The sequence below is a fragment of the Planococcus citri genome, chromosome 5, assembly GCF_950023065.1.
Source record: "Planococcus citri chromosome 5, ihPlaCitr1.1, whole genome shotgun sequence".
In the NCBI taxonomy this organism is placed as follows: Eukaryota; Metazoa; Arthropoda; class Insecta; order Hemiptera; family Pseudococcidae; genus Planococcus; species Planococcus citri.
This window is the reverse complement of record NC_088681.1, coordinates 32,552,536-32,578,845: the sequence shown is the minus strand read 5'-3', so window position 1 is coordinate 32,578,845 and position 26,310 is coordinate 32,552,536. Positions and strand designations below refer to the sequence as shown.

The 26,310-nt window shown below is 34.1% G+C and overlaps 1 protein-coding gene across 2 annotated transcripts in view; it reads right to left on the bottom strand.

Annotated features, from left to right (window-relative positions):
- LOC135846591 (T-lymphocyte activation antigen CD86-like) overlaps positions 1-26,310 on the bottom strand; it is a 366,864-nt gene that overhangs the window by 291,679 nt on the left and 48,875 nt on the right. The window contains exon 1 of one of the 2 annotated variants that reach the window (XM_065365778.1): positions 11,346-11,613. The exons of the other annotated variant lie outside the window; for it this stretch is intronic. The gene's annotated coding sequence lies outside the window, so the exon portion shown is untranslated. Of the gene's footprint in view, positions 1-11,345; positions 11,614-26,310 lie in introns of those variants that run through there. 2 annotated transcript variants of the gene reach the window in all.

The following is a 26,310-nucleotide window of genomic DNA, read 5'->3' as shown; positions in this document are numbered from 1 at the left end:
AGCGGAATAGTTTTCATTGGCTGTTTTAAAGTTGGACAATACGCTCCTCTGCTGCGGTAATTTGTCTCATTGGTTTATTAGCTTTCGTATAATTTTATTATTTTTCCAAACGCCTATGTCGAGATGATTATCTCGTTTTATTTTTTCATAATCACCTTCTTCCGCGTGGTAATTATTTTATGATAGGGGAAAATATATCTACGTCGAAACGTGAATTCAAAAGTGTATATCTAATGTAATTGCTCGAAGTTTCGCCCAGTCGAATACATACATAAAGGACACAACATGTCCAAAAATAAGAGCTTTTTTATCGACGAAAAAAATTATAACAATTTACTACGTTGACAAGCTTAAAGAGTTGATCGATGAATGCATTTTCATTCTCTTAAAATCCTTTCACATCATTACAAAAGTTTCCGATTGTCATCAAAATTTCATGAAATTTGGAAGCAAGAATTTGCAGCTGCTCATTTCATTTTGGCTTTTCGACGGGCTCTATACCAGTTGCGCTTTTTCCCCTATTTTTTCGATTTTTTTTTGGTCAGTTGCGCTTTTCAGTAGAAGCAATAATTTTTACCCACTTGCGCTTTTCGGTTATTTAAAATTCCGAATGTGTTCCCAAAATTGAAAGAATTGAAAGATACAAACTGATGAACGAACGAACGAATTATTTTTATTACATACCTAACATACCTAATCCGTCTGATCTCACCAAGGGGAGCATTTTTTTTTATTATACTCTCGTAGGTACTGTCTACCTACATACACGGTAATGGGGTAATATAACAGAATCTAACTACCCGCAATTTTTGCAATTTTTTTTTTGAAAATGTAAAATTGCCAGAAATGTGGTGAGGGAACAGAATTTTTGCGGTTCCCTCAATTTTGAGGAAAATACTCAGGTAGTTAGATACTGTGATGCTAACCATTGGTACGCGTCACAATATCCAACTACCTTACTTTTTTTGCTTTAAATCGCGGGAGGATGTGTATGGTGATTCTTCTTAATGACGAGGAACATTCTCGTGATGTTACGAATGCCAAAACAACGATTCGAGGCTTTTTACATACCAATTATAATTTTGGGGAATATTCGAGCAGAGTGTGAACACTATAGATTTGAAGCAATTTATTGCATTTCTTACATGTTTTTTGATGTAAACTAGTAGAAAATGAGGAACAGAGACGAATATAATGTGAATATCTGTTACCTGTGATCAATCAAAGAAAAAATTGAGGTAGTTACATACTGTTCTATGCACCATGGGTATCTATCATAATATCTAACTACCTTGATTCATACGTGGATATTCAATATATGTACTGGAAAAATGAATCTAATTACGTTGTATTTCAGCATTACGTGATTAATTATACTTTTATTCATTTTTTTTTGAAGAAATACTGAGTAAAACTATGAATTGATGTCAATTTCACGTTTGCTCGTGAGAATTTCGAGGGGTATCGGTCACGGGGAGGCTGCGGAGGTGCTGAGACCATCTCCTTACATCCACACGGAGAGGACTGACACATATGAACTCTGTTCATAACCAAAAATATCAGAAATTTCGAATAATGAGGCTAAAATTTAAGAAAAGCGACCTTAAAGAGGTGCGCCCCCAGCCTTCCCGTGCCCGGCGCCCCCCCCCAGCATTTCCCCCTCGCTTCGCTCGGGGGAATTACGGGGGGGCGCCGGGCACGGGAAGGCTGGGGGCGCGCCGGTGGACCGGTGCTATCTCCTTACATCTAGATAGACCCATATGAACTCTGTTCAAGTATTCATGACCAAAAAAAATTCAGGAATTTGAGACAATGTGACTAAACGGGTAGAAGAGATGCGCCGCGCTTGCGCGGCGCGCGCCCGCAGCCCCCCCGCGACCGGCGCCCCCCGAAATTCCCCCTCGCTTCGCTCGGGGGAATTTCGTGGGGCGCCGGTCGCGGGGGGGCTGCGGGCGCGCCGGGACCATTGCCTTGCATCTGCACCATCCCTACACACACATATGTATTAAGCTTTGTTTATAGCAAAAAATGAGGTAGTTAGATTCTATGATGGTCACCCCATGGCATTTGGAACAGTATCTAACTACTTCAAGTTTTCTTTTAAAAAGCATTGGTAACTGCAGCTATAGAATGTTATACTTTGTATTTTATGGCATATTCTTGCTCCTTGCTCAAGAAAACAAAAACAAAGGAATAAAACATGAATTCATGCAACACATTACCTACAGATTTTTTTCATCATTTTTCAAAAAAAAACCTCGATTCGTTGTTTTGGCATTCGTAACATCACGAGAATGTTCCTCTTCCGCACAGTAATCCAATATCAACGCCATAAAAGAACGACTTTGCACAAACATACTCGTACTATCAAAATTTCCAAACTTTGAGAACCCCTGAAATTTGTTTTTAAGAAGCGCAAGTGGTATTTAAAGAAGCAGGCTTGGTAAAGCGCAACTGGTCAAAATAAATTGAAGGAAAAGCGCAAGTGGAAATCACCGTTTCGACGTCTTACACGTTTCAAAAAAAAAAAAAAAAAAATGAAAAATTGTCTATAAAACTTTGTTTTGAATTTTCAAAAATTCGCCAAAAATTGAAAAATAAACTTTAGCATCTGAATTTTTGGTTACGAGAGTTCAAGGCCATGCTGCTTCAATCTAGCTTGGTTTCGTTTAAATCAAGGAGCGCCAGTTCAGTACAGAGGGCTCCTTTGTATGAAATTTTTAGCAAAGAACACAAATTTTTAAGAAAAAAAACTAGAATTTCTCCAAAACGGTTCAAAATTGCGCCAGTCGACTCAGCAGCTTGTAATTAGGGTACAGCGTGAATTTCAGCTTTCCCACCTTCGTTTTTGAAATTTAGTGGAAATTTTGAGTTCCAAAAATCTGCAAGAGGCTCCAGAAGTGCTCAAAACGGCTTTAAACCGTTCCCAATCGATTTTGTGGGTCCTAAACAGAGTGTATACCAAATTTCAGCTTTCCAGGTTAATTTGGTGAAATTTTGATTTTTTCCATTTTGGACACAAATTTTATTTTCAAAATTCACCAAAGGACGAAAAATGCACTTTAGATCCTGAAATTTTGGCTGGTGGTGTATTTTTATATGCTCTTTCGAGCTAGCTTTGTGTGGTTCAAAAATCTTTCGGCCAGTTGGGATAGCTTCCTTGTAAGCCAAATTTGGAAAAATAAAATTTTTTAATCTTTTTTTGAAAAAAAAAGTAAAGAAGTCAAGGCCTCTTAATCAAATTTTTTCGAACGTAATTCAACAATTTCCTTCTTAAAAAAAAAAAAAATAGCATTCAGAACATATTTTGTTTATTATTACGGAATCAAATCCATTCCAAATCACTTTTCATTTTTGCAAAATTTGGAAATACGAATCAAAAATTATTTTCGCATTCCGTAATTTAAAGATTTTTTCAAGCAATAAAAAATCATCCGCATCAGTAATTTCTTTCAATACCAGATACCTAGTACACCTACCAAACTTTATACAACGCCTTTTGCACTTATTTTAAAACCTGATAATAAAATTGATATCATTGTCAGCACATTTTGTTTCGATAAACACGATGGTCATCCATTCAGAAATTCAACTCCCATAAAAATTATGCAAATGAGTATAAAATTTAATTGTACATAACGATATCTTCGTTTCGAATTTTTTTTCATTTTTCATTTCACATTATAAATAACTCGACATTTTAACGATACTCGTGTCAGTACACTTACAGGATTATATGTACACCATCGAAGCTACGAATATAAATAAATGACGACATTCCGTTCAATAGCTCCGCACATATTACTCCAAAAACGCGTGAATTCTGCCAACACCATTACTGTACATGGGAAAAAATCTCTACAGTCTGGATTTACGAATATATAACATAAAAATGTATAAAGAAATTGTAACCCATCGTCGTAACATTATTTATTTTTTCTAATCTTTAAATGGCTTTGAATATTTTTAGTCCATTATCGAGAGTGTTAGAGACACATACTGGGTTCATTTTTACGATAAATTTTTAACCATAAAAAATCTGCAAAATTGTAGGTAGTAGGTACACATTTTTAACAACTACGAACGATCTGTACCTATTTATTTTAAAATATGTATGTACTCAGGTATTCTGTTTTCTCGTTTAATTTTTCAAAAAAACTGACAACTTTACAGGAATATTTTTCTACACGTCAACTCACCATCGCCGAGTCTAAGAAGCCTGTAATTATTAGCTTTCGGAAAAAATTTTCCATCATTTAATTTTCAAAATTACCACCATCGAGCCTGAATAGAATACGAAAAAAACAAACCCCTTTCAAGTTGAACAAGCAACATTGTTGGCCAAAGGTTTAAAGTATTATTTGATAAAAGTTGAAGTTTTATTTCGTGTAAAATGAATTCCGACACGAACAGGGGAGCATTTACTTGGTAAAAAATTACTCGTCGTTTTTACAAGACAACATCACGTCTCGAGTTGCTTTGATTTCATTAAAAATCATACGTGAATTTCATAACAATCCTGGCAAAAGTTTTCTAATACCCTTTTCCTGTCTACCTTGTCCATCATCCCGGTTGAAACATTTCGCACCGTAAGATAATTTTAAAATACCTTGACACCTCAGTATTTCGACGGTATCGTTTCGCAAACTCCCATCTACGAGTTTCATCTTTGTAAACACTTGGTCCAAAAATTCATCACTCATTAAAACTAAGCGTCGGTTGTTCCCGCCGCTCCGCCCCCTACCCCCCTTCCATCTTGATGCGACGAGCTTTATAAATACTCGAGAAACATCGACTTTTCCAGAAATGTAATAACAAACAACTTCGGTCTAACGAAATTACTCAAAACTTGGGCTAATTTCGAACTTATTCGCCTTCTACAAAACACGCCTTTTGTTTTTCAACGCGTCGTCGTCGAGCGGTAAGGGATGCCGGGGAGGGAGAGGGGGGAAGGGTGACGACGACGACGACGACGACCATGCTAACAACGAAAAAAATATTCGCAGCTATATTTCAACAAGTTTATCTCGTAATTTTCCCTTCTTTTATTTCGGTGTACATAAAAATATTTTAAAGAAAAGAAAACTCTGAAAAATATCAACATTGTTTCTTTAATTAGCGACTCTCTTTTTTTTTTATTATTAATTAGGCGAGCGTGGTTTCGAGTAAATTGCGCGCCACGCCAGTCATAATTAATTTCGACGATTTGTGGTAATTTCCCAGTACTAAACTTATTCATAAGTTTATCAAGGTCGCAATGATGTAGGGGTATTTTAGCAATTAACGTAGTGTTCCGTGTAATTTCTACATCACCGACACTAATAACGTTTAATTTTCAAGTCTTTTCATTTCAAAAAGCAAAGAAAACTCGGTTTGTATAAATATCTCTGCTGTTAACAGGGGCTACATAGTACAAATCTCCGATAATTAAAGCTATTTTATTTTTCTAAAAATATATTCGAGGAGATTTTTTTAATAAAAACATTTTAATATGATTTTGATGTAGCGAAATAATTAACTTTGAAGATGGAAATAATTTCCATCTTCGCCCGCTCATATTTACCTATAACTCGGAGAGATGTTTAGTTCTATCGCATTTACATTATTTAAAAATATACTCAATCTACTAAAATAAGTTTACTCGAAAGAATAATTGAGAAAAAATGCGCGAAAATTATTTCTAAAATGCTGAAAAATAATACTTGAAAACTAGTTTTTCCTATCAGACGATCTGTTTCTAATTTTTAGATGTAAAATTCTCAAGAGCAATTAGCACCCTTGACGAACTCGTTTGCAAAACACCAATACAGCAGATTCAAATTTTTCAATAGCAATTTTCATCTGCACTCGGTTCGTTCATTTCAAGCTAGAAATTTTCCAAACGAGCGTAATCTCGAAACTTTTCGCTTTTCCTCGATAGTTAGAAATTTTTCTAAGTATATTGAAGTACCTTCCTATCTGAAACTATTTTTGGAGAATTTCTCTATTATGGCCGTTACATTTATATATATTCGAAAAACCACTCCATCACACCTACACCACGAATACTTGTAGAAGAAGTGGGCGCTTGGTAGTTGTTTATTATAGGTCTAAAAACCAGCCTGAAGGTACTTGGCGAAATTATCCTGGAAGGATACAAGTATTACATAAAGATCTGATGAATGTTTATGTGTAGGTAAGCTCGTTCGGAGGAAAATTATTACACACCGTCTTGTAAGCTCGCTACTGCTATATTTTTTGACCCCTATGTACGAGTTACTCATTAATCAGCCATTTTCGTAGCAACACCAGGTGGTACAACCATTAGAAATCACAGTATATTATACGAGTTTTCTTTTCGTCGCCACGTTGTTTAACCAACACTCTCCGGATATAGTATTTTTAATTAAGATAATAATGGTTGTAAATACTTTTTAAACAGGTCACGTTATAAGTTCTTTCGTCTCCGGACGCGAAAATTAAATCCAAAAGCTCAAGGTGCAACGGACATGTTTCAACTACTCGTATATAACAAATGCAATGGAAATTAAGTATACTTCTAAATAAAAATATTCAGCCATTAAAGTATTTTGTTCGTTGCATTAATATTTAATGAAGAATAATACGAAAATATGAGGTCGACCGTAATTTCGATGACCCGTTCAAGTGTCGAGAAAAATGTGAATAATTTTTTTTCTTGTATAGGTACAAGTGTATTTGTTTTATTGTTAAATTCTACCTTTTTTTTTTCGAGATATTTGAAAAACAAATCCGGCTCGCTGAATTCTCTAAAACGTAGAATACGAACATGTGAAAAAAAAAAACAAGTTCATGAGGAAAACTCTTCGTGTAAAACAGGTAAATTAATAAAATGTTCGTTCCTTTTTAAGCACGTACTCAAATTGTTGAACAAAAGCAGAAAACAAATAAGAAGGTATTAACCTACTCGTATAATTCTACGTATGAATTTAGCGCCAAGAGCAGATTTTTTTTCGTTACTAGGTCATTCCTATGTAATTATCTGGCAGTTGTTTCTTGAACTGTGCAAAGATCGAAAAGTATGGGGAAAAGGTTTGTATCAACACTTAAGATCCAGGGCTAATTTTATGAAATTTCAACGTTTTCAGTATTATAATTGGTTTCAAACTTGAATCGCAGAAAGGTGACAAACTTGAGCTCAGCTCAAAAACTCATGTTTGATAATTGGCAATGCTAAAATATACTCATTAATAATGTTCAAAATTCACTGAATATGAATTTGAATTTTGAAATAATCGAATGGGGGACTCATAACTGCGTAATTTTCTAGCCTCAAATTTTAATAGAAGAGAGGGCAAAATGACATTTTATCTGGTCTAGTTTTGGTTCTGGGTAGCTCTGGCTATCTACAAGTATAAATTTTGGCTCTTGCATGGGAGTTCTTTCAGAAAAATCAAACCTTTCTGTAAAATTATTTTTACAAGTAGTTCACAAACATTTTACTCAAGGCTCGCACGACTTTAGTAACCAAAAAAGTTTGAAAAAGTAACCAAAAAGTATCCAAAAAAGTTACTAAACGACAAGCAAAACATTTTAATGCAGGAAAATGTTTTTTTAAGACTCGATCGAGATTTCGACAATTTTTATCAAAAGCAGGACTTTATGGAAATTATTGAGCAAAAAGGTGACACATGGCCTCAATTTTTGTCCACAAAATTGAATCACTCATTTCGTAAATTTTTACGAAAAACGTGAAAATTTTTAGTAATTTACCACCACAAGGGACGAGACTGGCCATTTCAGCACAAAACGAAACTTTCAGAGAAAATGTGAGAATTTCTATCAGCTTTAAAAAAAATTCAAGGTTTTGACAATTTTATAGCAAAAAGCAGGGCTGTTCGGCAACTTCTTGAAGAAATTTCTTCAAGAAGTTGCTGGCTGACTTTTTGGAAAAATTGGATCATTCGACAATTTTTAGCAAAAAAGTGAAACATTATTGAAAATTTTTGGTGAAAAAGAGAAAATTGTTTGCAATTTCAGAACAAAATCAAGACTAAAAATTTTAGCAAAGAGCAGGTGTATTATGCAAATGATTCGCAATTTTTTGGTGAAAAACGAAGACTTTCTGTCAATTTTTTGCAAATCGTAAGACTTTTACAATTTTAGGAAAAGACAGGACTTGTTAGAAATTTCTGTGGAAAAGGCGAGATTTCTGGGCAATTTAAACTTACTCAAGTTTTTGAAATTGTTTGCAAAAAAGCAAACATTTTGACAATGACATGGCTATTTTGCAATTTTTTAGCAAATCAAAAAAAAAGTAGCTTATTAGAAGTTTTTGAAAATTGTTTATAAAAACCCGGTCTTTTTAGCAATTACTCAAGTATTGCAAAAAAAGTGAGGTTTTTCTGCGATTTTTGGCAAAAAGCAAGACGAGAAATTTTCGATATTTTTTGGCAGGAGAGCAAGACAGTTTTCACAAAAAAGAAGTGAAACTTTTGGAATTTTTTGCGAAAAAGCGACAACTTTCAATAATTTCTTGAGTGAAACGAGATACACAAATTATCATCATCCCCCCCTCTCCCTACCGTAAAGTTGTGCCAACATTCAGAAAAATTTAATTTCTCAAAATTTAAAAAAGGATAAGTTTAGCAACTCAGAGAAATAAAATGACTTGTTCAGAATTCCCCACCCATCCCCTCTCTTTTCTTATCCATCATGATAAATTTGAGTCTTCAAAAAAGGGAGAAAAAAATTGGAAGAAATGAAAATGATATTGAAAGTAAATATTTAACTAGAGGTGTAAAATGGCGCATGGAAGTTTTTTCTAGTTCCATTTCTTCTTTTATTTTTCGTAATAATGGTAAACCCTTCGGTCTTTTTGGGCAAAGCTGAAAAATTCGAAAAAAAATTGAGAACTACATATTTTTAAAATACATATATGTACCTACTTGGCTATAAAAGTAAAATGACGTATTCAGAATTTGCCACACATTAATGATGGTTTTTTTTTCACATAAAAATAAGCAATTGCTAGAAAAAAAGTAGATTTACTCGTGCAAATATCGAAAACTGCTTTTGAAAATTTGTGTCTAAATTGATCAAAAGGGCCAAAAAACAAATGGTAAACAAATAATGTGAGTTGATACAGTCACTGAATTTCATTTCTGTCCTTTTTTATGGAATTTTTTCTAAATCATAAGACCCGAAAATTTCCTGAATGCTTCAAAAATATCCGAACCCCTACCACACGTGTGGTAGGGGTTCGGATAGAAGATAGAATAAGTTATAAACCGAATTTAATCTTTCTACATCAATTTGATCAAATTTTGATTTTTTTTTTAAGGAAAAACGGACCACTTATGAAATTTAAAAATCACCCAAAAATTGAAACATTAAATTCAGCACCTGAAATGTGGCTTGATGGTGTAATTTATGAGCTCACAAATTCTTGTCAGATTCAAAAAATTGTTTAAGTAGAATACCTTTCTCATTTCATCTCTTGTTCGGAAATTTTTCTTATGGACTTCGATGATACGTTAATGATTAATCTAACCAATGTAGCCTGATTTTTTCTGATTTTGTAAAGAGCTTTTAAATAGACTAAATAAAATTACATAATTAGATTCAAGAACTTGGATTTCAAAAAGATCAATTTTGAAGCAGTTATAGTTCTCCAACCTCACCCTGACCTATACACATTGTCACTTCTCGCAATTTAGTTCTCTACAGAGAGCAAAATTAACTGAATCCAATCTACTCTACTTAAGAATCCACTTATGTGTAGTATCAATTCGTTTTTAATTTCGTATGCATTTTCCCACAAAACTAGAAAATTAGAAAGGATGCGCAGAATTTTACCTACTGAATAAAATCAGGGGCATAGGAACGAAACAATCAACCCTCCACTTTACTCAATCACATTGAAATTTCCAAAACAATTGAATAAACGTTCATGTACTTACTCATGAAAAAAAAACAAGGGTAAATGATCTAAAATCGTGTATTTTTTCAAAACAACCCGAGTACACAAAAACGAAAAGCGTCAAAAAGGTTTCAGAACATTTTGAATGAATCACCTACCTTTTTCGTATTTCACATCGCAACACAACATCTACAGGAAAATTACCTTAGAAAAATGAGACACTATAGGAAAAAATCCCCCCTGCCCAAGCTGCAGTATCATATCGTTGATGATTTCCAGCAATAATTTCTCACCTCGATGAAGACGTCTGATACATATTTCGGTATCATTCTCAGGCATACGTAGCTACCTAACAAAACACATCCCCATTCGAAGAAATTTTCTTGCTTTTGAAACATAGCGTCGCATTGGAATATAAAATAATAGCAGGTATACGAGCATCAGCATCACAGCTCATATCGTGAACAGGAACACAGACCTTTGCCATCACCGAGATGAATATCCTCTTGAAATTTTTTCCTTGACGCGGTATTTTTCGTACTGACGACCGGCGTACTACGATTTATCTTACGAAACTATCAACTTTCATTCTTCTTTCTTGCTTTTTCCCCCTAAATTCTTCGAGCTATCAATCACTTTATCATTTGCATTCAGCTATAAAATGTCATAACACTTTCGTTGAAGCATCTTAAAGTAGGTAGGTACCTAACGTGTTCTGCAGGAACCTACGCATATGTATTTGTATCTATAATGTAGGTATACTAGGACTAGAATTTTCATACATCTCGCATACTAGACTAGATGCACGTTGCTTTAATTTCAGTTCTAATAATGCATCGAAATTTCGCATACACATCTCGACACGACGACATTCTCACCAACGTCGTATATCCGGCATATGTGTATGCAAATTATTTAACATGTACGGCGACGCGTTTACAAGGCGAAAAGAATGCAATTCATAATGCTACATAATCAAGTATGTACTCGAGAGTACTATGATTTATTTCACGTCAGCTTAACACGTACTATATTATATTCGTAGTATGTTCTATAACGATCGGTTCTACAACAAGATTATTCAACACGTATCGCGACATTTATTCGGGCAAATGGTATGCAATTTATTTAACATCTGAATATCATTTACGAGTGTTTATTCAGTTTTTCAAACCGTTAAGAAGGGCCAAAGATAAACGATTTTGAAAAGGGTTTATTTATATAAAACTTGATACGTAGAAATTCAAAATCTAAATCAACTGCAAAATTTTCCTCAAAATGTGGACTTTAAAAATTAAATTTTTGAAAAAATAATTTTTTCACGTGTTTTATGTTTGTTTCTTCATTCTTAAAAATTCAAATTTATAATAATTTTTACGAGCAATTTTCAAATTAATTTTTTTACTTTCAACTCACTAGGGGAAAATTTACCTTGCTACAAAAATACATCAATACAAAAACCAACCTGTTTTAATCCAATCATACGACTTCCGCAAATTACCACTTCGATCGAAATTAAAACAATTTAAAAATTCGTTAAAAATACAAAACTTCATGAAATCGTAAAAAATGTGAAAAATTCAACCGATCAAAAAATTAAACGACCGATACAACGTTTAGAAAAATCATCAACGGGTGCGAAATACACGACGAAAAATTATTTAGTAAAAAAAAATAATACGAACTTACTAACGCGAACAAAAAAAAGTGTGAAAAACTTTTGCACCGTACAAATTGTCAGTAACTAACTGAACTTTAAAGCTTTCTTCGTTAAACGTTAAATAAACAACGCACAAAATCGCCACCAGATGTCGGTATATTGTAACCTCCCCTTTACGCAGCCGACTACCCGAGTTTTCTTTTCTTCGCTATCAACAATATGTAGAGTTTCAACGTGATTTGAAGCCGAAAGGGTAAAAATATCAAATATTTTTTTGCAGTTGATTTTGATCTAAAATTCCAACATTTTTCCCCTTATTTTTCCAGATCGTGTAAAAGCGTTTTCCAATCATTATAAACACTTTTGTTAAAATATTCGAGGAACCTGAATTTTAAAATGTTATTTGGTTTTCGATGTTTTTTTCTCTATCGATTATCTATTCATTTCGAGAATGATACACCAATTTTTCTTCTTTTGAAAAAAACATCATTGTCTAGACGAAAAACAAGGCCAAATTCATTAAATTAGGTATTTGCTTCGTCAGTCTTTCATCTAATACACCAACTTCACGTTCCATTTCGCTGTAATCGACAAAAAAACTCCCAAACGAAAAAAAAATAGGTAGGTATGGATATAACTGGAGAATTTTACGAGAGGAATCTTCAAGTTAAATGAAAGAATTTTTTTTTACTTTTAAAAGAATTTCGGGGATTTTCGAAGATTGAATAGGACTAACTTGAATGGCAAAAAATTCTTCAGATAAAATACGAAATTTTTAGTAAATTTAAAAAAAATAAATTAAAAAACTTTTCTGGTGTTACAAAAACTACTCGTGCGAATATGTAGTGGGAATTTATTAAAATATGACAAATCGATACCAGCATTATTTACGCCAAAAAAAGGTCCCTTTTCTATGTACAAAAAAACTACGTACCTACCTACATATAATAAGCACAGTAGAACTTTTTTTTTAGGAGAGGTAGGTACATCTTTTTTGACCAAAATACATAAGAGTAGAAGAAGCATGGAGAATTCTGAGACGGAGAAAATAATTTTTCGTTTTGGCTATTCCAGGAGAATTATCTGAGCACTTTCTTGAAATTTTTAATCTATTTAAATCTTCTAATCCAAGTTCTAAAAAATCAAGAAATTTCTCAGAATTTCTCCCTTACTCAGACAATTGGAATTCAAATTAAAATTTTACCGCACAAAAATTCAAAATCTTGAATAGAAATGAAATATTTTCAAGGAAATTTTTAATCAGATTCAAAATATTACAATTCTAAGTGGCAATTTTCTATAAATTGAGGTGGGGTAAAATTAAGGAAAATGTTGGGCTTCTTGATATTTTTCAATTTTTAGCACGAATTCGTTAAATGCAAAATTTTTACATTGCCTAAAGAATATGCAAAATCTCTTAGACACCCTGTAATTATCATTTTGAAAGTCATAGAAGAATCTGAAGAGGCCCAACTTGAATCTCAACTGCTGTCCATTCTACTTCATAATCACAAAGGTGTTCGAAATGTAACAGACTTGGCTTGAAAATTAAATTTAAGGCAACCTTGATCTCCATTCTCAAAAAGGACCAAAAAAAAAAAATTAAGCCTCAAAGACACTGTCTCAAAAAAATTGTTCTCGTCTCTTTCAAAATAAAATACTTACGTACGTCAAAAATACGAAAAGAGCAAACGAGCATAAAAACCAACACAAAAAATTCTCCACTCAAAAACCACGTTGGAAAATTAAATTTTCAGAATTTGAAATTTTTCTCTTTCGCTCGATTAAAATAATCCATTCTGCTTTTAAAAATCAACTTTGGCACAGTTTCTGGATAACATATTGCAAAATAGTTTCAAAGAAAGCGAAATTTTTCGTACATATTTATCAAAATATTACAAAACCCGAGCCAAATTAAATCCACTAATTCTTAATTTCGAATCAAATATTGCGAGCTGTGGTATCCGGATGAATGTTTGCTGACTAAATTAAAACGTCATTGTAACGTTATTTCCATCCATAAAGTTGACTCCTCCACCACTTCTTGGTCTATTCGTCACACAGAATATTAAGAAATTTGCTAAAACTCGGCGAGTATATTAACAAATTCAATCCCGCCGAATAATTACAGCAGACCAGTCGACAACGCTGGTTCTTACAGCAAAAGCTCAAAGAAAAATTAATTAAAACTTAGTACACGAGACATATTCTCTTATACTTGACGTTCGTTCTATTCAAAATATAAATTTCAATAGGTTCTTAATTTTTTAGCCTCTTTTCATTCAACTGCTTGCTGTGGAAGATGCGCATTTGCATATTGAAAAAGAGAGAAAAAAAAGACAGACAGCTTTATCTCTTTAAATGCGTAAAAATTTACTATCGAAGAGACGATTCTCGACATTTTTTCGCGCTCTTTTAAAAAACCTATTTTTCTTTCTTCCGAGATATATACCGCACTAGTATTCGAGCTATCTATACAATAAAAACTAAATTATTAAATTCCAAAATTCTCGCGGTATATTTTGCGCATACTCGCAACGAAAATTTTCTCGTAACGTTCGACAATTTACGTTTGAGAAATTCCTTTCGGTACTACGAGGTGACATTCATCAAACGAGATAAATCAAAATGAAATTCCACAGCCTTGAATTTCTTTTCAGCGAAAATTTCGTATTACTATTGCACTAGCTATATTATAGTACTATATCGACGACGAACGTGATTAAATTGATTTTTTTTTAATAACTTTGAAATTTTCACGCGAATGTAGGATATATTTTCGTTCACCTTTACAAATATTTTCTCCCACCTTGGAGAAATCGAGAAATAATACCAATCCAATACGAAAATCTAATAATCACAAAATACAAACAAAAAGCTTTGTAAAGCCATTCGTGCAAACTTGCCAAGCTGAGCTTATTTCAAGTATTAATCTAATACCGATGCCAATCTTTATTCAAAGTCGTTCTCCTTTTTCTTCACACACGACGACTCGATAAAAAAACTTTTCACATACGCTGATTGCCCAAACAAAATACTCGCCTCGGATTCAAAATAAAATACGCTCGTAGACGACGATAAATCGGGAGAGAAAAAAATGAATTTCGTCAAAAAAAATCAATGATAACGCTGGTTGGTTGAACTGAAGTTTTTTTTATATTTTAATACCGTTCTTGAGAGAGTTAAATTGATTGCTGTGAATAAAATATTTCATGGGTGGAAACTCAAAAGCAGGTACACGTTATGCAAACAGCTTTTGATGGAAAAAGGTCGGAAAAGCAGACATTTATACAGTGCTTTTAATTTCCTGGAAAATGTATAAACTAATTTTTTGTCCGATATAATTTTTCAAACACTGTAAGAAGAGCGTGCAGTATACATGTACGTATGACCATCTCAACGCAACATATTCTTCTGTCCGAATATAATGTATCATGTAACGAGTTTACCGTTCAAGTTATCGCCCATAAATATTTCATACTCGCTTCATTTCATTTCTTTCCTCTTTACTTTTTTTCTAGCATCATTTTTTTTTCAATCATTGACTCGAACCACGTTTTTTTCCTTCTTTTCCCTCTATTTAATGTGTGATCAATACTTTTTTTCTTATCTATATATTCATTATTCATTTATATCAATGAAAACGTCAAGTTTGAAAAATACTCGACTCAACACAACATACTGTACCAATAAATGTCAACTTTTCAATAAAAAAATAACAAATAAAATAAGCGAACGAATTTGTAATTTTTACTTTCCTTCTCTGGGGATGGGGGGGGGGGTCAGAATTATTAGTGATTTCGAAAAGAAAAAATACGACAAGAAAGTGTTGAAAATTTTAAAAATTTGCGATTTTGAATTTCTCAATTGAATAAATTTCCAACCTATTATTTTTAGAAAAGCATCGGCTTCGTCGCTTCATGTACTTCTTATGAGTTCCACGCAAGATATTGAATTCTGCTCATCGATTTCTATAATGCAAAATCTTATTGTACCAACATAAGTATACCTACATTTATATCATTTAATGCCCAAAGAAGTGTTGGAATTGAACAAAAAGTCGAAACCCAGGCTAGGTTGGTTTCGAGCAATTCATACTCTATTCGTACGGATCTTTTTTCAGATTTCAATTTTTGATTTGTACATTTCGCACTTTTCATTTCATTGGACTAACAAGGCAAGAAGAGATTTTAAAAATATGAACCTAAATCGATCGAATGAGTCACAAAGATGGTACCTAAATCATAGTTCATACTCGAAGGGGTGCTGAATTTCATCTTCATTCTACTTTACAACGTTTTTTTTTTTTTTTCGAAAATTAGGGATCTGAAAATCTCTTGAAGCTTGAAGGCTCCTGAATAAGTGGATCGAAAATAGGGTACAACGCAGCTTTTTAAGTAAAATTGGTTACATTTTAGTTTAAATTATCAACAAAAAAAATCCGAAAATCAAAAAACTATTTTCAGCTCCTGAAATTTTGGCTGATTGTGTATTGTGAGGTACGAGGTACTCTATCAATCCTTTTTTTCTGGTTCAAAAATTTTCATGCTTGTTGAATGTTTTAGGATACATTCGTTAGGTACTTTGAGGAACTTTTAAAAATAAAAAAAATAAAACAAAAAAAATAAAAAATAAAAATTTTATCCAACTAATCTAGAAAGCTGAAATTTGGTTTTTGGAATCGGTTTCAAGCCATTTTCAGCAGTTCTGGAGCCTCCAGCCAATTTTTGGGGTCAACTGTATGGTAGTGAAAAAGCTGTGATTTGTTGCAGAAATTGGTAGTTTTTGAATTTAATATTTGTAATTTGTGGAGAATGATTTTTAAAACATATTTCAATTTTGTCAGCTGATTTTTACGATTCATTGTTGAAATTGACCATCTTGACTAGAATCGGAGCACCTCATTGATCAGGGTGTCTAACAAAATCTGAAAACTAAAAAGAAGGACTTTGGAAGGACCTTGGAAGGACCTTTTGGAAGGACATTTTAAAAATTTAAAATGCACCCACTGACCCTCCCCCCTCATTCATTTTAACAAAATTGGCGAAAAAACGTCGAAAATTTATAATTTTTAAAAGAAACAAAAAAATTATTAATATTCAAAATAGACCTGATAAATTTCTTGTCAAATGACTACCAAATTCAAAAAACGAAATTTCGTACTTTTTTCGTATCCCTTGCTTACTTTTTAGACATCAAAATTGAGTAAGGGAAACTACTTTGATGAAAAATTTTGATTTTTTACTCCAAACTCCCCCCCCCCCCGCCAAGATTTTTTCCAAACAATTGGTCAGATGATGTGGTTCGAAAAATTTTCTAAAAAGGGAAGTTAGAAACAAAAATGTCGAATAAAAAATTCATTTGAATTTTTCATTGATTGGATTGTTTTTGGAATTTCTCGAGGAGTTGATTTTGCAATTCTAGGAAATGTTTGAAAATTTTTGTAGCAGAATTGCAATCTGATCGAGCGAAGCGAGGGTGAAAGCTGAGAAAAATTGATAATTCAAAACGTAAAACATCATCATGTTTTATGCAAAAAGTTGATTTTCATAGCTTCAAAATTTACAAATTTAAAATGTTTTCAGAAAATTTCATAGGTATTCATCATTGTTAAAAATATGAATAAACGCCCGAGCGAAGCGAGGGCAAAAGCTTCCGAAAATTCACAATTCCTGAGTACTAAAACAGCATTATTTTTGATTTGAGGAGTCATATTTTTCTACCCTTTAACTTCAGTCAGAGAAAAGAAAAATGATCTAGCCCGAGCGAAGCGAGGGCGAAAGCTGTGGAAAATTGATACAATACGAGACGTAAGAGAACACCATTCCTAATTTTTATTAAATGACAGAATTATTAGAAAATTCGGAAAAAAGAAGGACCTTCGGGCAAAAAGAAGGACTTTTGAAGGACTTTATGAAAAAGAAGGACCGATAGGCAAAAAGAAGGACTTTTACTGACCTGGAAGGACCGGAAGGACCGTTAGACACCCTGTTGATGATGTCAATGAAACAGGTAATTCGATACACATCAGGAACTGGGAACCTGAAACTTGTTTACAAATCCAAATCGAAGCATGTCGATCTAAAATCCTTCAGTGATGCCAAATCTACTTACATTGGGCGTTTTTGTCGCAACAATAGCGCGATCTGAATGGTCTGGGTTGAACTAACTCTTATTAAAAATGCTCTGATTGGTTGATTTATAACTGGTTTGAATCTCGCGCAGATGCTTGTGGTAAATTTAGTTTCACCCCCAGCCGCTAGGAGGATAAAACACCAATTTTTGATGGAGTTGCCAGTATTGTCAGTTGATAGTATTTGGTGATGCGGATTTCACTGGTTGTCTACAATCAACTACTGGTATTGTAATCAAATATGCCGGAGCTACTCTTGCATGGTGCAGTCGTCATCAGAATCTTGTTGCTGACTCAATTTGTCAACCTGAGATTATTGCTGCAAATAATGCTTCAAAAGAAGTCATCTGGGTCTCCCGGCTGTTTGCAGAATCAACTGGTGTAACGTCAACACCAATTCTCCAGATTGATAATGAAAATGCTCAATGATTAGCAGAAAGTAATTCCGACTTGCAACAATCGCACAAAACACATCCAAAGGAAGTTCTTGTTTATTTGAGATTGAATTCAAAATGAAATGCTAAATGTTGTGCATGATAGCTCTGCAAATCAACTAGCTGACCTATTGATGCAGCCGTTGCCTAGACCTCGTTTTGTTATCCTGAGGGAAAGATTGGGTCTTTCATCCTAATTGAAATGGTATAGGTAGTTCTCAAATTAGGGAAAGTATTGAAAAAAAATTTAAAAACCCCGTAATTGTATCTATTTTTTATTTTACCAGTAAATTACTGTAATTTGTTGAACTGAACTGGTTGTTTATTTTATACTCTAAAAGTCAACTATGTTGTAATAATGTGACTTTGAGCTTTTAATGAAATATTTTTTCATTCTCTTCCAATTTCTCTAACGTGTAAAATGTAGCATGCCATTTTTATTGTTCATTTATATGGAATGCATATTTAAAATCACTTTAGCTCGTTTTATTTCAATAATGAGGACATTCTGGTGATTTCTTCATCATCCATCATCTTGCCATAAAAAAGACAAATAACCCACTAGGTGACTTCTCGTGAATCTGTCACCAAGAAGTCACCAGAATTCATTAAATACCTAGTCACCAAACATTCAAAAAGAATTTCTGGGATCATGAGGACATTCTGGTGATTTTTTCATCATAAATTCATCTAAAAAAGTTAAAAACTCCCTTGGTGACTTCTGGTGAATCCGTAACCAAGAAGTCACCAGAATTCACCAAGTACTCACCAAACATTCCAAAAGAATTTCTGGGGTCATGAGGACATTCTGGTGATTTTTTCATTATAAATTCACCTAAAAAAAAAAAGGTCAAAAACTCACTTGGTGACTTCTAGTGAATCTTTCACCAAGAAGTCACCAGAATCAACCGAGGAGTCTCCAGACTTTCAAACAAATTTTTGAAGGTCATGAGGACGTTCGTCATAAAATAGTCAAAAAACCCACTTGATGACTTCTGGTGAATCTATCACCAAGAAGTCACCGCAACTCACTAAACGCTTACAAGTTCACTGGAAATTGTAAAAATCCACTTTGAAGAATTGACTTTAGTACAGAAACCAGTTTCCAATTTTATTTTCAAAGATTAGCTTTCTCTTTTTATACTTACTAAAAAAAAAAGATTTTGATACGCTACTGGTTTTTTTTCATTCTCAAAAATTCGCTAAAAATCAAAAAATAAACTTCAGAGGCTAAAAATTCAATTCTGAAGTCTAGGTGACACTCGGGTGACAAGCTCTTTCAATGAACCAAATTCTGCCATTATTGGAGTAGCGGAGGTTGAAAGTACATGATAGTTCTTTCATTTCTTATCGTACTTGCATATTTAAAAAACAAAATCCATCGTGGTAAACTATTGCTGGCTCGTTGAAATATGTTTTGAAATTATTTTTTCACTGATCAGTTCGCTCGATGCAGGTGTACCTAAGTAGAATATTTTATTTTCTGTTCGTTATGATTCGAATACGCAAAGTCAGATGTACCAAGATTGAGGTGAAAGAAGGGAGGTTTAAATTTACGCTACGTTAATTGCACGCCTCGTTACAATTACTAAATCATCAAGTTAATTCGTTCGAATTCGTGGGAGGCCGTAGAGAAACGATGTAAACGGCGTGTTAAATGGCATGCGAAAACTTTACATCAAAAGTGCGAAATTAAGTCGGCATATTTAAGTCGTTGGAAATAATTTTCGTATCAGAGGAATATCATAATACCATTGCATGTTTTCTCCTTCACAAAAGCTCGTTTTGCAATCGTGTGCGACGAAGATATCCAGCTCGCTAATTATAATTCTAGCTCAAATCGCCAGAAAATAGACACGGGGCGAAAAAAAATATACCAGATATATGACGCGAATTTCATTGGCTGTGGCTGAAATTGGTATAATGTACAGTGCAACAAGAGCAGCTATCGAAAAGAACAAAACACGAATTGGGAAAGCTGTGTAGCTTTTTACCGCGTGCTTGTATTTCTTTCCTATTTTCATTCGGTTATACGCGCGGATGGTGTTGGAGGCGCATTTACGATGATAGTTAATTTCACACTGTTATTAGTTTTTCATTATTTTGTTGTAGCCGGTGTTCAGTTTCTGACGTCAATTTTTTATGACAGAACTAGCTATGTACTAGAATACGAGCTCAACTATTAATCAAACGCGAGTGAATTTTTTTCTCGTGTTGGTCACATCCGCGCACGTTTGCGTTTTTCCGTTTGATATAAAAACAATTAAATAATATTGCTATTTGATATTCACAAATGTCCCCGTCGCGTCGCGACAGAAAAGCCAACCGAACCGTTCTCCTATTTCGTATTTATTTAGGACGTTTTAATATTTCCAAAATGACGTCGATTGTGGTCGGTAATTGTGGCCTGTGTGGTCTCACATCCTATAAAATAACTTCATCTCGCGTTATTATATAGGCGGTTTGCGTAAACGACAGTGTCGATGTACCAACCGTACCATGCCATGTGCTGCAGGTATGAATAAATACATATGAAGTTTACCATGTAGGTAGGTAGGTAGCTAGAGGTAGGTAGTAGGTACATATCAAGAAATCCAAATAGGAAATTTTGAATTTTCAACGTAGGTATTTATGCTAAGAGATGAAGATACCTACGAACCGACGTCGAATGCCAAATGTCGACTTCGTATTAATAATTTTCCTACAGGAAGTAAGAGATGTAGGTTGATAATCGAGTAATGTTTCATTTCAACGATTATAGATTATGTTATGCAAACAGCTTCAACTGTACTGACCAAATCGCTACTTATAAATGAAATATGCTCGCAACGTGACCTTTTGAATAGCTCTTGGTGAAACGTTACGTTTCGTTTCGTTTTCTTTGTTGCTGACAATCGTGCCGCCATAAAAAGCCAAACAGTTTTTAATACGATGCCATTTTTACGTACTATACGTGGCTTTTTTTAGCCCAGCTTTTCCTCTTTTTATTTTCCGTATATTCAAAATATTTTCGTGACTTGAGAGATGGATTTTGATGTGACTTGTGTACCTATGAGCTGAGGGGCAAAGGGAATGTGTTTGACAAAGGGTTTGCGAGCTAATGATTTTCTATAACTTTTTAACAAATACCTCTTCAAATTGTTCTTTCATGAAAGTCGATTGCTTTGGTCTATACGTTGTCAGACATTTCGATAGCTTTTTAGTTTATAGTCTACTTATTAAAATATGGCTGTGGCTGGAGTAAGTGTATGTTTTTTCGATACCATTAAACGTTTGATAATATTCATTGACTCGTAAGTATATTGAAACTATACAAAATAATGATTCTTTTATCCAATAAATGTGTAAGTTTCACTATAAGGTACTCTTGAACTTCTTTCATCTTGAATTTAAACAAATATTAATAAAATTAATGTATGTAAAACAAAGAAGCACCCAAACATATTACACCTATACCTACTGTTCTTTTCTTCACAAGAGAACCTCTATAGGTCTTCATTCTGCAATTTCATATATTTTTTTTTGTTACCGAAGGAGAACAACTCAAAGGGTATCTCTCAAATAATTTTTAAAGCGTCTCGACAGAAAATCAAAGGTCTTAGGAGATTTTCAAATTTTCCAAGATTCCAAAAATTGCGTGTTTAAATCGATTACAAAAATTAAGAAGTCAATTATTATATCAAAAACTCTTCTTTTTTTTCATTTTCAAATAAAAATCATGTTTGGAGGCTGAATTGAGAATTTTTCAGAACAAGTGAAATGTCAGAAAATACACTCTTTCTTATTCACGTCAAAAGATATAAGAATATGTCGAAACTGATAAGATTCTCAGGGTTGTGCTGCTTAAACTCACATTCTGAAATTTTCAGGCATTTTTTCTGAAAAAATTTGTGTCCAAAAATATTTATTTCGGATGAATTATTTTCTCTATCATGTTGAAAATCACACACAAAACACGTTGGTAGTTGAAATATCCCACCCCCCAATCCATGATTTATATAACCAGCTGCTTCATTGCACATTTTAAGAATTTTTAATGACCCTTAAAATGCATTCTTGGTTGAAATATGATCCAGAAAAAAATTCTCATAATTATATGGAAATAACCGATCACTTATTTTGAGATTTTAGGGAACTTTTTCAAGAAAATTGGCTCGTAAAATACTAGTGTCAGTAAAAGTGATCAAAATAAGTCCTAAAACTGATATTAATTCCCCAAATCCTCATTTCACCATTTCCAGCCATTCTGGAGCCTCCAGTGCAATTTTTCAATTTCTCCAGTATTTTGAATATGCTCCAGAAGGCGTGAATATGAAGTTGGGCAGCTAAAAATCGAGTTATGCGTTACACGCGACCTGTTTTACGAGTTTATCCACATTTGACTCGATTTTGGGAGTGACACCTCAAGAGTGGTTTTTTGACCACATTTTTACACAAGGAAAATGGTTAAAAATTAAAAATTTCCTGTGTGCGAGGAAATTTTCGAAATTTGCGTGAATCGTTGTATTTTGTCCATGATAAACTCCCCGAGGGCGACTTTCATCATTTCCGTCCATTCTGATGGAGCCTCCAGCGCGATTTTCAATCTCTCCTGAATTTTGAATTTGCTGCAGAAGGCGTGAATATGAAGTTGGGCAGCTAAAAATCGAGTTGCTTGTTATACTCGACCTGTTTAACGAGTTTATCCACATTTGTGCCGATTTTGGGAATGACACCTCAAGAGTGGTTTTTTGACCAGCTTTTTCCATCCACTTCACCCGGTTCAAAGATTGTGGTGCCGGTTGGGATACTTGAAGGGTTCCTTTCCAAGTCGGCCTAAGTCCATTTTTATCATTTTTGAGTTAGCAGCGCCATCTGCTGGTACAGGTCGGTTAACACCTTTATCACCTTGTCCCAACACCTGGCGTTACTTTTTTCGCTCAGGAGCGCTGTTTTGCCGGCTCGAAAAAACAGCTGATTATTCCAAAATGGCCTAAATCCATTTTTTACGAGTATTTGTATACAAGTGCAGTTGTGCCGGTTTTTTTTCAAGTTTTTCAACGATTTTCGAGTGAAGGCGTTTTCACATGAAATTGTTTCAGAAATGTATTAAATTAATGATTCGTGAATTTTTTTTTAAAAAACGCGTTTTTTCAGCTCTTTTTCGAAATTTTTGAAATCAGATAATTCCAAATGGGCCTAAGTCCACTTTTTCTGACTGTTTGACGCGCTCTGGAGCTGAATATACGCAAAATTAAAAAAATACCAATACGGTACTTTAAAGCAGAAAGATCAAGCTTCACAACCATATAATCACATCATTTATTATTGAAGCGGAAGGGCGAGAAAAACACTTATTTGTGTTTTTCTCGAAACGAAAAAAATGGACTTAGGCCGACTTGGAAAGGAACCCTTCACTTCTTTTGTAAACACCATAAAATACCCTCTACTTATTTTTCGTACTCGAGTATTATTGTTGATTTTTTAATCCCCTTTTTTGATGATTTCTGCTCCTGGCGCAGAAATACCAAGTCAACTTTTTCATTGCACAAATTGAGTGGCAAACCAAACAGCGATTATAACATTATCTATTGTCATGAAACTTATTACCACAAAGCCAACAAAACTGAAGCACCTAAACGACATTGAATATTTTTTTTTCAACCCTCTCTCTCGTCCCGATGTTTATGGTTCATCTCGCTACAATAGATATGGAGGGAGATGAGTACGCACAAAATTTATGTTTTGGTCCCAAAACTTTTAGGTTAAAATTCAAATATATCTCATTGACATTTCACTTCGCTCTTCCAATGATCACTTACACATTATTGGGGATCCATTCTTCACATTTTGAAGCTTTAGCCTTCATTTCAAATTCAACTTGTTTTGATTTACTTATTTTAAAACTCTTTCACAAAATGTTCTGGTCAGCTTCGGTAGCATGAATGTGCTGGTTGAAAATCTGGCCTTTTGTTATCTTATTTTTACGTATATTGAAACCTCGTTTCAATTCCACACCTTCAACGAAGCCTACAGATTCTCTAGCTAAGTAAATTAATAAGAGACGTCGAAAGGATAAATTAGGCCTATCAACCAAATAATTTTTTTTTTTTCAAGTTTTATTATTATTCGGTCAGCACAATTTAGCGCTATTCACGAATTTTACAAAAAGGGTACATAAAAAAAACTTAAGAAAGAAAAATTAACGGAAATTAAAAAACCCCGAGCTAACATGTTCTCCAGAAACCAGACAAAAACCGTGGTTGTAAGAGGGAAAAAATTGAAAGATCTTTTCGAAATGGAATATGGATAGTTCTACAGTTTTCTAACCAACTTGACAATTTTTAATTTTACTTTTTTTTTAAAGGTTTAAATGAACAGTCTAACCTGTCTAATCTAAACTTCAACTTGAATATACCTGCTATTTTTAGGACGAAAAATGTTACTACCTATGCAACTTCAACTTTACAGACGAAATTCTAGTAAAATGTAGCCATGAAAAAACAACACCATAGTAACTTTAGATCATTTTAATGACTGTAGCCATTGATGTTTTACGCGGTCAATGCCCCAACAAAGCTCATTTCGCATTCGTCCCACATACAAGGCGTGCATAAAAGTCGGCACATTTAAGTCACGTGTGTATGAACTACATACAAACCCTTACATGGTTCACATTTCAGATTTCACACGTTCACATACGCGAAAATTGTGATTTCAAGTTCAAGGTTTGTAAATCGTTCACGCGCCAAAGCTCCTACGTAAGCGTAATTCGCGTAATGGAATCTTGGACCATTTTAACTTATTCGGCGAATACACTATCAACGGTAATGAAGTTCTTGATGTTTAACGATGCGAACACATATACGTACCTTTTAAACCACACCCGCTCGTCCTAATTTTAATTTCCTGCTCTTATGATTTCTCGTTCAATTTACTTGGGTTTTGCTTGTATCTTCATCTAACGGCTTCCACTAAGTACAATCTCGTTTTATTTTACGCCACAATTTGACGTTCTACTCTTTCTATTGTCGTAGTGTGAAATTATACTCGATTCCGCGTTTAAATATTCTATCCGCATCCGAGCGATTAAATGCCATTTTCTTTATATAAAACCTTAGGAACGCTTTTCACCTTTAAATGACTCTCGAAATACAAATTTCTGCAGCCATTCTTCGAGTTTACAAAAATTCACCACCCTTAACGTCGTTGTCGTTATAAAACTCAACGTTCGCGTTCGTGCCTTTGCCGTTAGCATCACGAATTCCACGCGTCGTCGTCGTCGTCGATTGATGCAGCTGACGATGCTGGTTACGCTCTGGCTGGCTATATGGGTATATGGGTATTGGAAATCAGCTTTTCCAATAATATGTCATATAGATATACACGAATTATACGAGAATGTGCTCATCGAAAAAAGAGAATATGATTACACCGACAAGTACTCGTTGATAGGTATTCGCCGTCCTCGACGTCAAAGCAAGTCACACATCGTACTCCGCACCCAGTTAATAAAAAGTAAAACGTCAAACGACATAGTATAATGTACTAATTTTTTCCTTCTTTTTGAAATTCGCGCGTTATACGCCCCGAATTTAATCAAAGCTAATCCCATCGGGTTCGTGTATGTATACGTCTGTCCACTGGTATAATTAAATGCAGAGATTTTCGTTTAAAGGCGAAAGGAAACGGCAACGCAATTTAGGTGAAAATTTATATCCTCGAAACGTGTTTCACCAGCTACCTGTACCGGCGGCGTCCGTATCACAACAGATCTAAATTAATTTTAATTGCCCCCGGCGTTGGAAAATGTTTATTTAATGCTTCCTACCGACCTTAAAAAACATTTCAGATAATAGAAACGAATGGCTTTTTCTCATAACAGTATTTTTCGGGACTAATTTCGTGTACACATTACGCTTAGCCAGTCGTACGCCGCCTAGCCCCGCCAGTCTACCTTTCTCTTTCGCAAATCGTGGATCAACGGAATACGATAAAAATTCGCTCGCTCTCTTTTTCCAAAGTAGGTATACCGTATACGTTCGGGGTGTTTCATCGTATGTATATAAGTATAAGTAAGGCCTTACACCCTGTAACTATGCAACACTTATTATGTCTATGTAGGTATGTTTGCCTAACCTCCAGACTACACAGACAAGGGTACGTTTGCCAGAAAAATATTAATTTTCGAGTTTCTTTTTTTTTAAAATTCATTTTACCATTT